Genomic DNA, 15,818 nt, shown 5'->3' on the forward strand with positions numbered 1-15,818 from the left:
TTATTGGCTGCATGTAGATTGCATAGGAAATATAAATGATTTGATCTTATCACTTAAATCTTCTGAGATTTGTCTTATGTCGGCTATGAAAATGGTTTACATCTAATTTTGTGAAGTTTCAAACTCATATGCTAATTCTGAGTTACTCGGCACTTACTGCTTCTTGATGCTCAGCATCTACTGTAACTCGGCTTCTGTATATGCTCCTATCTTGCTCGGCATCCTTTAAGACTCGGCACCTAAATAATGCTCAATTCTTAGATAATGCTCGGCACCTGTACTTACTCGGCACCTGATCTTCACTCGACACCTGAAGATCATGCTCGGCAGTTGTTGAATTTCCTGACTCGGCACATGTTGTGGCTCGGCATACACAGTGTACTTGGCTTCAATGTGAAAGGTGGTTAAGTGTGTTGACACTCAAGTGTCAAAACCATTTTTAGACTAACAATTGACAAATATTACTTTATAAAAAATAAATCACACAAGGGTACAAAAGGTCACTATGGTCAATGAATGTGAACAAAACACAAGTCAAAGCTTCCAATGAATCAATATTGTAGCAGGAATTGAGATCAGAGAATGTGATAATAAAAATCTAAATAAATATAAATTCTAACATAGTCTTGAAAGGTTTCATTTGTGTCTAGGCTTGGGATGAATAATTGAAACTACTTTTAAACTTAATATTCCATCCATCCATGCCACTATTGTATTTTTAACTAATTAATTTTTAATTTAAATGTAAGTTTGATAATATTTTTTATATTTTCTTATGAAATTATAAATAATAATGTTTGGTTGTTAGAGATTTCTTTTTAATGATAAAGATAATGTAACTTAGTAAATATAAATTATGTAATTTTAATTTTAAGTTTTTCAATTCAATTATCATTAATTTGTAGAACTTTTAAAATTAAGCCTTTTGTCTCTATGATTTATTATGTCAATTGAAGTACTTAAAAATGTGTTACAAACTATGTTTGTAGTATTAAATATGAGTTTTGTGTTCATTAGATTTTATTTGAATTTTCTTTTACAAAACATAAACCACAAATTTAGTTTGCATTGAATGCTATCACCTAAATTGATCAATTATTATGATTGTTGATATAAAATTGTAGTGTAACTATTGAGCTAATCTTCAAATCTAGTTATAGAATTATTTATTCCTCTTGAGGCTAAAATATAGAAATTATATATATATATATATATATATATATATATATATATATATATATATATATATATATATATATATATATATATATATATATATATATATATATATATATATATATATATATATATATATCAAATACATAAAATAAGAAGTGAAGTTAATCTAGAAAGATTGTCATTTATATTTAAGTGGTTTCAATAATAATGGGATGAGGTAAAAATATATTAATAATTAATATCGAATACACAAAATAATCAATAAAGTTAACCTAGAAATGTTGTCATAAGAGAGTCGATATTTAGTTAACATTGTATTATATTTTTTGTATACTATTATTTTAAAAATTGTATTATTTTATTAAGATTTAGTTTTTCGTAGTTGGAAAGAAATAAATAGAAGAATCTTTACCAATGTAAAGATAGATCTTTGATCCCTATTTAGCAAAGTGGAGGCAAGTATTTTAGGAGTTGCAAATAATCATCTAAGCAAGACACACAAAGAAGAAGGCACATTCATCGATTGGGATGCAAAGATTCATAAGAATTGGTAATATTTAATCAATTTTCCAATGAATTATACTAAAGCTAATAGGCAAGCTAGGGATACCTACAACTGAAAACCTCCTCCAGCAAGATGGGCTAAATTAAAATTCAATGGTGCTTCGAGGGGAAACCTAGAGGCAATAGGACTAGGATGCATCATCTGAAATGACTTCAACTCTTGGTTGGCCAATCAAGCCAAAAATATAGACACAAAGTCCAACAACCTAGCTGAATTAGGAGTTTTAATAGAAGGCTTAAAACTAACTTTGGAGGCTGCTATCATTGAAGGTGATGCAGGAGTATCCTAGAGTAGTCAACAATCTTGTATACAGGGGCATCAAGCTCGTATTTATGGACTTACTATTCATGCAATTGAGAAAGTGTTTGAGGCACATTGGGGAACCTTGTCCTAAGTGTGCATAAAGTTTGGAGTTATTATGTTGAAGCTAGAGCCATTTTGGTGGTTGTTGGTAACACATTCCTGATTTACTGACATACCTTGTAGATTGTTTCTGTGAGCTTTGATTCGTGGGAGTTGGATTATGTGCTCTTGGATTTGGATAGTTGGATGACACATGGACATATATGTTAGAGCACATATTTTCCTATTGTCATTTGAGTTAGTTATGCTTTGTAAACTTGGGGCTGGTCCTAAGTATTATTTAATTTAGTCTGTCAGGCTAACTTGTGCCTTGAGGGTGTATTTAATGTGGGTTTTTATTTAATATAATTTGCTAGACCAACATGTGGCTCAATTTAGTATAAGTAGAGGGTCTTGTGGTGTCTTGATTCATTCATTTCAACATAGAGTTCAACATGGAGTAGCTAAGAGGAGTGAAGTTTGACAAAGCTAGTAGCTAAGTATGGGCTTGGAAAACAAGAAGGTTGCTTGGTGGCTCATGAGCATGAATTTATATTATCCTTGGGGTTTTCTATCAGATTGTGGGTCTAAGACAGCTAGTGGTTGGATCTTGCAAGGTCTTGCAGAACTGTTATTATATTTTCTTATATATTTGGCCAAAACTTGAAAGGCCTTGCAATCAAGCATGTTAAATATTAATCTATTGATTCTATTATGATTATTGATGTTGTTTTGGATCTAAATCTCTATGTTGTTCTTATATCTCCATTGTGTGGTTTTTTTCTGGGGACTAGGATATCTCCTTCGGGGATTCTTCAACCTTGCACTACATTAGGTGGTATTAGAGCTGGTTGATCTTGTAGATTGGTTGCATTGGGTTTATGAAGATCTTGGAAGATTGGACCCTAGGGTGATTTTAGATCTATGTGATATTATGGAGACTAAGATTTCAAAGAAGGTTAAGGTGGATTTCAAATCTAAGATAGATTGATGAAGAATGATATGATTGTTCAGATCATGAGAGCTATAGCTGGTGTACCTAGGAATGTGTGTACAGAAGATAGTTATGAGGAAGTTTTTGAAGACTTTCAGGCTATTGGATCTAGTGGTGAGGACAAAGATGATCATATGGAGACACCTGTGGAAGATACAACTCATCAATTGGATAGATTTGGAGCTCAATTGAAGTTGAAGCACAAGATGGATGTTTATAATTTCTCAGGTACTTTGAATCCAAAAGACCTGATTGATTGGATTGGTGATTTAGGAGAATACTTTGAGTTAGAGGATGTTAGTGATCTACTTAGAGTGAGGTTGGCATAGACTAAGTTGAAAGGAAATGTTGCTTTATGGTAGAAAGAAGTACAAATAGATAGAGAAGAGGAAGATGAAATGAAGATCACTAGGTGGAGATTGATGGTAACTAAACTAAAGGCTAAGTTCATTCCTACTAATGATGAAATTGAATTGTTTAAGAGATTACACAATTTGAAGTAGATGGATATGTCTATGAAGGATTATACTGAGGAGTTCTACAAGTTGACTATTTGGTTTGGACATAGAGAAATTTTTAAGGAAAAGGTGGCTAGATATATTAATGGTTTAAGATTCAATATTCAGGATGGGATTGGTATGTTCAAGATTGATTTAGTAAAGGATTCTTATTAGTATGTTGTAAGGGTAGAAGATAAGTTGAAGAGAAGACATCAAGGAAATTCTTGAGGAAAGGAGAAACAGGTGAAGGATAAATAGATTACTAAAGATGATTCAAAACATGTTAAATAGAGGAGAAGAACAGATAGAGGTGCATTTAAGTATACTTGTTTCAAATGTGGAGACGAAGGTCATGGATCTTTTGAATGTCCGTAGAAGGCTGGTGATAAAAGAGTTGTTGTGGTAAATGAGAATATGGATTTAGTGAATGAGTCAGAGGTGGAAGATAATTTACTTATTCAATAAGTATTGTTGGGTAAGAAGATGTTGGAACCTTGTCAAAGGAGGAATAATTTGTTCAAGACTCATTGTAAGTCTAGAGGTAAATGTTGGAAAGTAATTGTGGATGGTGGTAGTATTGATAACCAATTGCCAAGAAAATGGTTCAGAAACTTGGTTTGAAGAGAGTAGGGAATCCTTGTCCTTATAGGATCAGTTGGTTGCAAGATGAACATGCTTTGGAAGTTACATAGGAATGTCTTCTTGATTTTTAGATTGTGTTGCATGCTAATCAAGTGTTGTGTGATATTGTGGACATGAGTAGCTGTCACATATTACTAGGTGGAGCTTGGCAGTATGATTGCAGGGAAATGCATGGTTGTATAAGAATGTGTTTACTATTGAAAAGAGTGGCAAGAAGTTTTTCCCGATTCCTTTGTAGAGTGCAAAAGTTGGTAAGAGGAACCTAAGTATTGGTAGGTGAGTTGAGTTGAAGAATTCTCAAGGGGTTACAGATCAACATGAAAACCAAACCTATGGTACATTAAGGAAAAATGTGAAGAGACAGAGTAAATAATTATTTATTGAAGGAACAAATTTGAAAAATTGGAACAAAGGAAAGTGTGTAAAAGTTGATAACTTTAAGGACATGCATGTGAAGAACCAGTTTAGGGTTTAGTTGTTGAAGCTTGAAAGATGTTCTTCCAGTTATTGAGAACATCTTTTATTTGCACCTGGAGTATTTAATGTAGGAGCATCCTAGGGTAGTCAATAATCTTGTATGCAGGGGCATTGAGCTCATATTTTTGGAATTATGGTTCACTTAATTGGGGATGTGTTTGACAGATATTAGGGAACCTCGTCCTCAGTGTGCATAAAGTTTGGAGTTATCATGTTGAAGTTAGAGTCATTTTGGTGGTTGTTGGTAAAGCATTCCTAATTTACTGGTAGACCTTGGAGATTATTTCCACCAACTTTGATCTATGGGAGTTGGCTAAAGTGCTCTTGGATTTAGATAGTTGGGTAACACATTGACCTATGCCTAAGGGCACATTACTTTATGTCATCATTTGAGTTAGTTATGTTTTATAAACTTTGGGCTTGTCCTAAGTGTTATTTAATTTAGTTTGTTATGTTAATTTATGGCATGAGGGTTTATTTAATGTGAGTGTTTATTTAAAATAACTGACTAGGCTGACCTATGGCATGGTTTAGTATAAGTAGAGGGTCTTATGGTGTCCTAAGTCATTCATTTTAGCATAGAGTTCAACATTGAGTAGCTAAAAGGAGAGAAGTTTGGCAGAGCTAGTAGCTAAGTGTGGGCCTGGAAAACAAGAAGGTTATTTGGTGGCTTCCAGGCAGAAGTTTAGATTCTTCTTGGGGGTTTGTACCCGATTGTGGGTTTGGGCTAGCTAGCTATTGGATCTTGCGAGCTCTTGTAGAACTATCATTGTATTTGCTTATGTATTTGGCCAAAACCTAAAAGACCTTATAGCTGGGCATGTTGGATATTAATTTATTGATTCTATTATGAGAATTTATGCTATGTTGGATCTAAATATTTGTGTTGTTGTTATATATTCAATGTGTGGTTATTTGTTTTTGGTTAGGACATCTCCTTTGTGGATTCTCCTACCTTGCATTAGATTAGAAGGTGACTCACAAATTATCATCAACGCATTAGGGAAAATAAGTACTACTAATTGGGTCTTAAACTTTAAGTTGGAAAAAGCTATTCAACTATTGGATAAATTTCAAGAGACTAGAATCAATCATATTTATAGAGAGGGGAATAAATAATTAAAATATTTATCTAATCTAGGGGTTGAAGGTGAAGATATTATTATAACAAACCAAAATTTGTAATATAATCAAATTTTCTTAGTGTACCATTCATTAACAAATATAAGGGGGCATAATTTAGATAATGGTAAACTATCAATATAAGAAATAGTGGCTAAGATAACACATCATTTCACTCATGGTAGGGTAAGTCTACATCATCCCTTGGAAAGTATAAGGCTTTAACTATATGATAGTTTAAATTATTTATGAATTTAACTTCTTATATCCATGATATCAGCCTTTGTGTCTTAAATTTATTTTGATTATAGTATTATTTCTAGGTTTGTAGCTCTTCCATGCTTCCCTAAATTGGGCCTTTGGTTCTACGTTTTTTTCCCTTAGCTCTTCCCCTTTTCCTCTCTTCTATCTTTTAGAGCTTCTATATAGTGCTAGTTTCATTATCTAGATTGAATCAAGGCTTCTTTTTCACTTGGGTTTATAGGGACGAAGGGCCTCATGATTTTTTTTTATCATTTTTTTTCCCCTTTCTTAGGCCATCTCCCACTATAATTCCTTAAGCAGTTATGGTTAGTAGGATCCTAAACCTTTGAGAGTGTTCTAGATTGTGATTGGGGCACTCACCATTATTTTATAATTTCTTTTGGATTTCTCCTCTATCACCTTTCTTCCTCTCTTGTAAGTTTATTTATGAGTCACTTAGGCTCTGGATCCCTTTGAATGCTTCTATATATTTTTCCATTAGTAGGTTATTTATCTTATGTTATTTATTAGTGTTCTTGCTTCTTTTCCTTCATTATGATTTCTTATTTCTTCCTGTGTTCTCCTCAACTTCATGATTGGGATGATCATCATGTCCCAGAGGCTCTTTTGGTTTAGATTTTATCAAAACCTAGTAAGGCTCTCAAAGTCTCTAAATTTCTTCTGAAGGCACATGACTTTCCTTCTTTATTTTTTGGGCTTCCTCAAACATTCTTTACCCCCCTCTTTTTCTTTCTATATTTTTTCCTATCTCTTTTTCTTTAGCCTACTCTATAGAATGAAGACTACCATCTCTCCTTATCACTTTTATGAAGAGAGAACAATGGATTTTGTTAGTCGTATCAAACTAGAGCAATAGGGTAGACTCTTTAAGAAAATAGTTGTTGTGTCGTGGCTAACAATGAAGAAAGTGATATGAGAGTGTGACTTGGACTAAGTTAGAGTTGGAGAGACAATGGAGATGTCATAAGTATATTCATAACTTTTCCTTTTAGAGAAAAGGTAAAATCCTGGCATTAAGTCACTTTTCCTTACTCTATTTGATTAGACCTAGATGAAAGGCCTTAGCAACATAGTCAAAAACATTAAAAAATCACTTGGAAATCTCACATCCAGATACCTACATGATGTGGCTAGTTGGGAGTCTAAAATATATGAATGCACCAAGCAAGCCTATCTTGTATATCAAAGACCAAGAGGTTTTCAAGAGAGTGTGGTCAAAGATGGAAAGACACATGCATTTTTTGATGTGATAACTTAACATCATAGAAGATAAGAGTAAGTGGGCAAAAGCATTCTTCAAAGCTTCTAGGGAAGAGATTCCTCTTAACATAGACTACATAGATTATGAGCAGTATGAAGTGCAACTTCCACTCCTTCATAAAGAAACTTGACTTAATAAGAAGAAGCATGCAAGGTTAGTAAAAGGTGTTAGAAATGATGAAGTATGGAGTGCACTATATGGTGTTGAATGAGCCTCACCATACAACAAGACTACCGTATGGTAGAGGCAAGTTCCATAGTATGATGAGGTGTGAACCGCATGGTCATTACGGTGACACTAGTGGAATGTGTTTTGACTGTATGGAAAGTATGGTGGAGTATGGTGTGTGTGGCGAGTACAATTAGTGTGGTGAATCTACTCACATGGACGTGTATGTCAACTCTATTAAACTTGCACATGGAGTAGTGTTCATCATGAAGTGATACTCTCAGCTAGTGACTGAAGCATTTGCATGAATGAAATGTTCTAGAGTGACTGAAGCATCCATGTGATCAAAACATTCTAGAGTAATTGAAGCATCCCGATGACTAAAATGTTCCAAAGTGATTGAAGCATCCCCGTGACTGAAATGTTCCAGAGTGACTGAAGCATTTGTGTGACCAAAACATTCATGTCACCAACAGACGGTTCTACAACATAACCGTTTCTTTACCAAATTTTGTAAAGGATTTGCATGATGTATTAATGGCTACAAGATTCATAAAGAAGATGGAGGTTGGAAATCAGGTTGATTGTAAAGGCAATTTGAGCCTGTGAAAATCTAGAGCTGTTGTATCAAATTTTTTTATTGTAATACAAAAGTTTGCTTAGGGTTTTAAGTGATGGGTTTTTTTTCGAAAGGGTTTCCCACATTAAATTTGATATTTTCTTTGTGTCTCGTGTTTGATATGTCTGATACTTTATTTACCTGTACATCTCTACAATTTTGTTCTTGCATTTTTTCTATTAATTTGGCATTCAGAAAGCATTTCCACATTGTTGCTTTCCTAACAAGTGGTATCAAAGCCTGGCCAATTGTGTTATCCTTGTCGAGTAAGGTTTGGTTTTTTGTGCTAATTTGGTTTTAGTGGGAGTTTGCAATATTTTGTCTACAAATTGAGATGGTGGGTACATCAAGATAAGTGGATGTTGAAAAAATCAATGGCACCAACTTTGAGTTGTGGAAACTTAAAGTAGAAGATCTGCTAGTTGATCAACATTTGTGGACTGTTGTGTCTAGCGTTAAGCCTTCATGCATGAAACAGGAAGATCAAGAACTGATGGATTAGAAGGCTAGAGGATTGATAAGAATATGTCTTGCAAACTTAGTTTTATTAAATGCCCATGAAGAGAAAATCACACAATCCTTGTGGAAGAAATCAGGAGATATTTATCAGGGAAAGTCCTTGGTAAACAAGATTTTTCTAAGGAAAAAATTGTACTCCTTGAAGATGGATGGAGGAACGGTTGTGGCAGATCACTTTAAATCATTTAATATGGTGATTGTATAATTAGGATTTGTTAATGTGTCTATTGATGAAGAAGATCGATGCATGTTACTATTATGCTCATTGCCTAATTCATGGGATCATTTGGTAATGACTATCGGAGGTATGACTACCAAGTTGAAAATGGACGAAGTAGTTGTTGCACTTCTATCAGAGGAGATGTGAAAGAATTTCTCTAAGGTGGCCAAAGAAGCTCTAAGTGTATGAAATAGATCTAAGGACAAAATTAAGAAGAAGGACATGAAGTCAAAGTCTAAGGAGCGACCTGCCACTCCTAGAAAGAAGTCCAAGGTGAAGTGTTGGAACTGCAGGTCAAAAGGTCATGTCTGAAGGGATTGCAAGGAGGATAAAATGAAAAAGGATAAATATACTTCTAACACCAAGTCTTCTCAAAGTGATGTTGATGCCTTTATAGCAGCCTTGGTAGTGCTTGCATCCGATGACATATGCTTTGTGGATTTGGGAGCATCATTCCACATGATGTCTCAGAAAGAATGGTTCTCAAAATATGAACCATACAATGGTGGAAATGTGTTCTTGGTGAATGATTCCACACTAGAAATTTTTGGTAGAGGAAGAGTCAGAATTTAGTTTCTTGATGGAAAAGTAAAAGGAATTGATGGAGTACTTCACATACCCAGTTTGGATCAAAACTTACTTTCTATCAACAAGTGAGAGTGTAGGTAACATTTTTTCATGGTGGTTGTAAGATGACTAGGGGTTTTATTGTTTTAGCTAAGGGTGAATGCATTGGAAAAATGTATAAGTTAGATGTGAAACCTGTATGTTGTAATGGTGCCTTTGTCAAGTTTGATAAATTTATTATGGCAACATATGGTGTAAATGCAATGGAAGTTAAACTTCCTATAGAGAAAACAATGCTCTAGCATTATAGGCTTGGCCATATTGGCAAGAAAGGTTTAAAAACCTTGAAATATAAAAACTTGTTGAGGGGTTGGTTGATTTTAACCTTGAATTTGATTTCTATGAACATTGCATCTATGGAATGCAAAATCATGTTCAGTTTTATTTCAGTTCTAAAAAATCTTCTATTTTGTTGGACTATATTCACTGTGATGTATTTGGTCATGATGCTCCTTCTCTGTCTAATTCAAGATGTCATGTATCATTTATTGATGATTATTTGAGAAGAACATTCATTTCTTTTTTGAAGAATAAATCATAAGTGTTCAATCATTTTAAGGAATTTAAAAAGCTAGTTGAAAACTAGACTAGGAGAAAGATTAAATGCTTGAAGATGGATAACATTGGTGAGTTTTGCAAGGCATAATTTGAAAAATTATGTGTAGATCATGATGTCAAGAGGCACAAGATGACACCTTATACTCTGCAACATAATGAAGTAGTAGAAAAGGATGAACCAATCGTTGATGGAGAGAGCAAGGAGCATGTTGGGAAGTGCTAGTCTTGAACATAAGTTTTGGGGCGAAGTGGTGGCAATAATGTGTTACATGTTGAATCGTTCTCCTATAACAACACTAGTTGACAAGACACCTATGGAAGCATGGTCTGGTAAGAAGCCCTCATTAAGATATTCATGTGTCTTTGGTTGTGAAGCATACACTCATGTACCTGAAGTGAGTAGGTCGAAGTTGGATAAAAAAGTAATGAAGTGTATTTTCAGCGAGCATGGTATTGGTGTGAAGGGATACAAATTATGGAACCCTCTCACTAAAAAGGTATTGTACAATAGGAGTGTTATCTTTTGTGAGATGAAACCTAACTCACTAGAGCAGCCAGAGAAGACTAAGAAGATAAAGGAAGAAGTTAAAATCCCTTTATCTTCTAGATGTGAGGTATTTCAAACTCTAGATGAATTTGAGAATGATAATCCAACATTACTTGAGAATGAGGATGAGAAGAGCTTGAGTGATCATACAAGTGAAGAAGAACTAATCTTGAACCTCATGTTTAACCTTAGGAAGTTTTACCACAAGAAGTGAGGAGATCTAGTTAGGAGAGGTGACAAACTAATAGGTACAGTTATTCACTAGAGAGGTTTTCTTATTCTATGTTGAATGTTAATTGTGCCTATGCTTTGCTTATGGATGTTGATGAGCCTGAGCTATCAAAGAAGTAATCAATATGCCAAATTGAGATTCTTGATTATCAACAATGAAGGATGAAATGAAATCTTTGAAGAAGAATGAAACCTGGGATCTAGTACCCTTGCCAAATGGTAGAAAACCTATGGGATGTAAATGGGTGTTTAAGAAGAAGTATGGTCCAAACAATAGGATTGACAAGTACAAGACAAGATTGGTTGTGAAGGGGTATCCTCAGAATGAAGGGATTGATTATGGACACATATTTTCTCTTGTAGCTAAGCTAACATCTATTAGCTTTCTGTTGTCTCTTGCAACAACGCATTACTTTGAAATTGAAAAAATAGATGTGGTGATGAAATTTCTTCATGGTGATCTTGAAGATGAGATATACATGTCCCAACTGGACTACTTTGTAGAAAAAGGTAAAGAGCATATGGTATGTAAACTAAAAAAGTCTTTGTACACTTTGAAATAGTCTCCCAGAATGTGGTACCAAAAGTACGATGTGTATTTTTGTCTTTGGGTTTTTACGAGCTCTAGATTGAATCATTGTGTGTATTATAAAGTTGAAGGTGATTGAAACTTATTATTGATCTATATGTAGAAGATATGTTGTTTATAGGCAATAGTAAGGAAATGATTTCAGAATTAAAATCTTAGCTATCCCTGAAGTTTAAAATGAAAGATTTAGGGTAAAAAAAAATTATTTTAGGGATGGAAATCAAAAGGGATAGGGTTGGAAGAAAGCTTTGGCTTAGCCAAAGAAAATATATTACCAATATTCTGAAGCAGTTTAATATGACTAACTGCAAGCAACAAGTAGTTCCAAAGTTAGATGTAATGAAGTTGTCGCCCAATGATAGTCCAAAATCTCCTGATCAAATTGAAGGCATGAAGCATGTACCTTATGCAAGTGTTGGTGGAAGCCTCATGTATGCAATGGTCAGTACAAGACTAAACATTGCTCAAGCAGTGAGAGTATTAAGTCAATTTATGGCGAATCTGGGCAAGTCACATTGGGATGTTGTGAAAATAGTTATGCAATATTTAAAGGGTATATCATAGTGCACGTTACGTTATCAAGGTAACTTAGTTGGATCTAACAGATCAGTTAGCATTCAAGGTTAGGTTAACACAAATTGGGATGGGGACATTGATAAGAGAAGATCCATCAGTCGATATGTATTCATGGTGAATGGCAGTGCTATTAGTTGGATGAGCACACGACAAAGTGTAACTACATTGTCAACAACTAAGGCAAAGTGTATGACATCTACTTGTGCATGTCAGGAAATAGTTTGGATTAAGAGTTTATGTTCGAATGTTGGTTTTGATGCTGGAAGAATTAAAATCTTTGTGATAGTCAGAGTGCAATATGTTTGGCAAAGAATCCTACTATCCATGCCAGAACAAAACACATTGATGTACAATATCATTTCATTTGTGACATGGATGAAGATTGAAAGGTAAATGTAGAAAAGGTTGACACTCAGGAGAATGTTGTAAATGCATTGAAAAAGTTGATGAACACAACTAAGTTCAAATGGTGCATAGGCTCAATGGGGCTTAAAGCCCCTAACTTTTGTTAGTCACAATGAGTAACTCTATACTTCATCAAGTGGGAGATTATTATAAATGATGGAGTACACCATTCAATGTTGAATGAGCCTCAGTGCCTCACCATATAGAAAGACCATTGTACGATAGAGGCAAGTTCCATGGTATAGGGACATCAGTGGAATGTGTTTTGACCATATGAAAAGTATGGTGGAGTACACTGAGTGTGGGGTATAGTGTGTGTGGTGAATCCACTCACATTGACATGTATGACAACTCTATTAATATTGCATATGGAGTAGTGTTTGTTGTGAAGTGATACTCTCAACCAGTGATCAAAGCATTTATGTGATTGAAATGTTCTAGAGTGACTAAAGCATCTATGTGACTGAAACATTTTGCAGTGACTGAAGCATCCACATGACCAAAATGTTCCAAAGTGATTGAAGCATCTACATGACTGAAATGTTCTGAAGTGGCTGAAGCATCCACATGATTGAAATGTTCCAAAGTGACGAAAGCATCTGTGTGACCAAAACATTCACATAACCGAGAGATGGTTCTATAACATAACCATTTCTTTACCAAATTCTATAACAAATATGCATGATGTATTAATGGCTACAAGATTCATAAAGAAGATGGAGGTTGGAAATCAAGTTGATTGTAAAGACAATCTTAGCCTGTGAAAATCTAGAGTTGTATGTAAATTGTTTACTATAATATAAAAGTTTTCTTGGGGTTTTGAGTCATGAGCTTTTTCTTGAAAGGGTTTCCCATGTTAAATCTAGTTTTTTTCTATGTCTCATGTTTGATATGTATGATACTTTATTTACCTGCACATCTCTACAATTTTGTTCTTGCATATTATCCTATTAATTTGGCATTCAGAAAGTGCTTTTGTACCATTTCTTTTCTAACAAAAGGGGCAAGTATCCTCAATTTTGATTCTAAGTCTAATGAAGATATAATAGTAATCAATCCTCAATGATTGTAATTGAAATGGATATTATATAAGGTTTTGGTTAGTATGCTTATCATGGTTCCTAATTTTAGACTTCCTCATAGCTTGGTCTTAGCATGGTTTTGTTTTCTCAGTCATCCAACCTATGTATTGTAACCCCTATCTATGTATATATTTTAGTGTATATGTAATTCCTTTTATAAGTTCTTGTAATACAACAAGGTCATTTCTCAACTTTTTGTAGTATATCCCTCATTTTGTCATCTTTCATAGTGAAGACTCACCCTCATGGAATTATAGATATAAATAATAATTCATAATAGGCTATTCAAATAATTCTTAGTTTGAAAAATATGTAATTTACATTACTCAAGTGATGTGAAAAGTAAATTTATAATCTCATCTTGCATTTGTCTTAATTCATTCAACAAGATTCAAATGAGTAAAGGGTAAATGTAGATTTTCAAACTAGTTTACTATAGATAGCCTCATGTAATAGCTTCATTCTCTCATATAAGTGTCAAGTTGATGATTATTAAAAGGATATTAGAGAATCAAATTTGTGATATTAATCCAAGATGCATCTACCATTATAGAATTTTTTTTGACAGTCAAGAAATACCTACTTCAAATACCAATAATAGATAAGTGTAAGGTAAGATCAAATGAGATATGAATGAAAGCATATTATAATAGTCTAATATAATAAAGTTTAATTATTAATAAGGTAGAATCAACCTCTCATACATTTCTTAATGAAAAGTAGGCAATACAATCTAGCCTATATAAGGAAGTTGATGAAACAGAGTAGGGATACACTCTACTAATAGAGATCCTTTTAAAATAATCGCAAAGATAGAAGATATCATGGACACATTTTTAAATGAGTATTCAAATCTTTCAAACAATAATAGTCTCCTATGTTTTGGTCTTGGTAGAACTCTATTCAAAAAGTTTAATTAGAATCAAAAGGATAACAAAATCTTTTTTGACACTAAATACTACAATCAGTCTTTCCCTCAACCAATAAATATTTATGTAGTAAGCTAAAAATTAGAGAGCAGAACAATTTGGTAAAAGATAAAATAATGCTAATTTAATCTTCCTGAAGTATAATTTAAAAAGTAAGGAACAATAAGATTTCAATTCTTAAGAAGAGAATATCAATATGAAAGCTTTGTCTACAAAATAGTTAACAACAACTTAAACTAGAAGATTTGGGATATGGGGAAGTTTACTCTAATATACTCAAATCATTAGACATGAATGTTAGAATCTAGAATTTTCAACAATTTTTGAAGGAATAATTGTTAGAATTAAGTCTATAATCTCAAGTAAAGAGAAGACTCACCCGATTAGTGGCAACACTCATCTCATGAATATATTCCATTTTTATTTCCAAATTAAAATTCCATCCTTTATAAAGTATCTTATGTAACAAATATATTTAAAATTTTATTCTTAAGGTCAATCAAATTTGAGTGTGAATATAAATGGTTATATAATAAAATCATTAAAGAAGAAGATAGAAAGAAGATGGAATGGTGTTATTGCACATAAAATCTCAAAACTAGATAAGACCAAGGGTAATCAAATAAGGAATATCAAATTATAAATTCAAAAAGTGTAAGAGTTAACAACAAAAGATATTGAAATTAAAGAATGTTAATATAGATTGTAAAAATTATTATATCTATTAAATGAGTCAATGAAAACATTTATTTAAAATTAACCTTTGTAAAGAATTCTTTAAAATTTTATACAAACAAGGGCCTATCTTAAAATAGATTCTTTTATATTGGTTTTGGAAACTAACATCTGGTGGGGAGCTAGAAGTGTATTTGTAAATGCAGGGGCAGACTAAGTAAGAGGAATTCAGAAACTCAATACCAAAGAAGATAAAGTACCAAGGCAAAGCCTCTAATCATGAAAAGACTATTTTGAGAAATCATTTATACTTCAATGTATTTAACCTTTACATAAAGGTTTCTTGTAAGCTCATATAAGGGGCTTGGATATTTGTATAAAAATAGTATAAAATAGCATTGTAAAAGGAAGGTATGCCTTCCAAAGTCCCCAAAAATTAAGGGGCAAACGTATGTTCTCTAAAAATAAGGGAATACTTGAGCCAAATTGTTTATATAGAATAAAATGTAAGGGAGGGTATTCCCTCCCAAAGACCTTTGTCAAGAAACAAAGGCAAATGTACCAATATGTAAACAAGACATAAAATGTCCCAAGTAACATGGGAGTTTTCTTCCCCATTCATTTTCTCCCAATGCTTACATGTTGAACGAGGTAAAATATTTTGTAAAATTAATTTGAAATATAATATATAGTGCATATTGCCTTTTATCGATAAAATAAAGATTTA

This window comes from Cupressus sempervirens, chromosome 11 (assembly GCF_028749045.1).
Source record: "Cupressus sempervirens isolate cs-2001-9-10 chromosome 11, ASM2874904v1, whole genome shotgun sequence".
NCBI classification, from domain to species: Eukaryota; Viridiplantae; Streptophyta; class Pinopsida; order Cupressales; family Cupressaceae; genus Cupressus; species Cupressus sempervirens.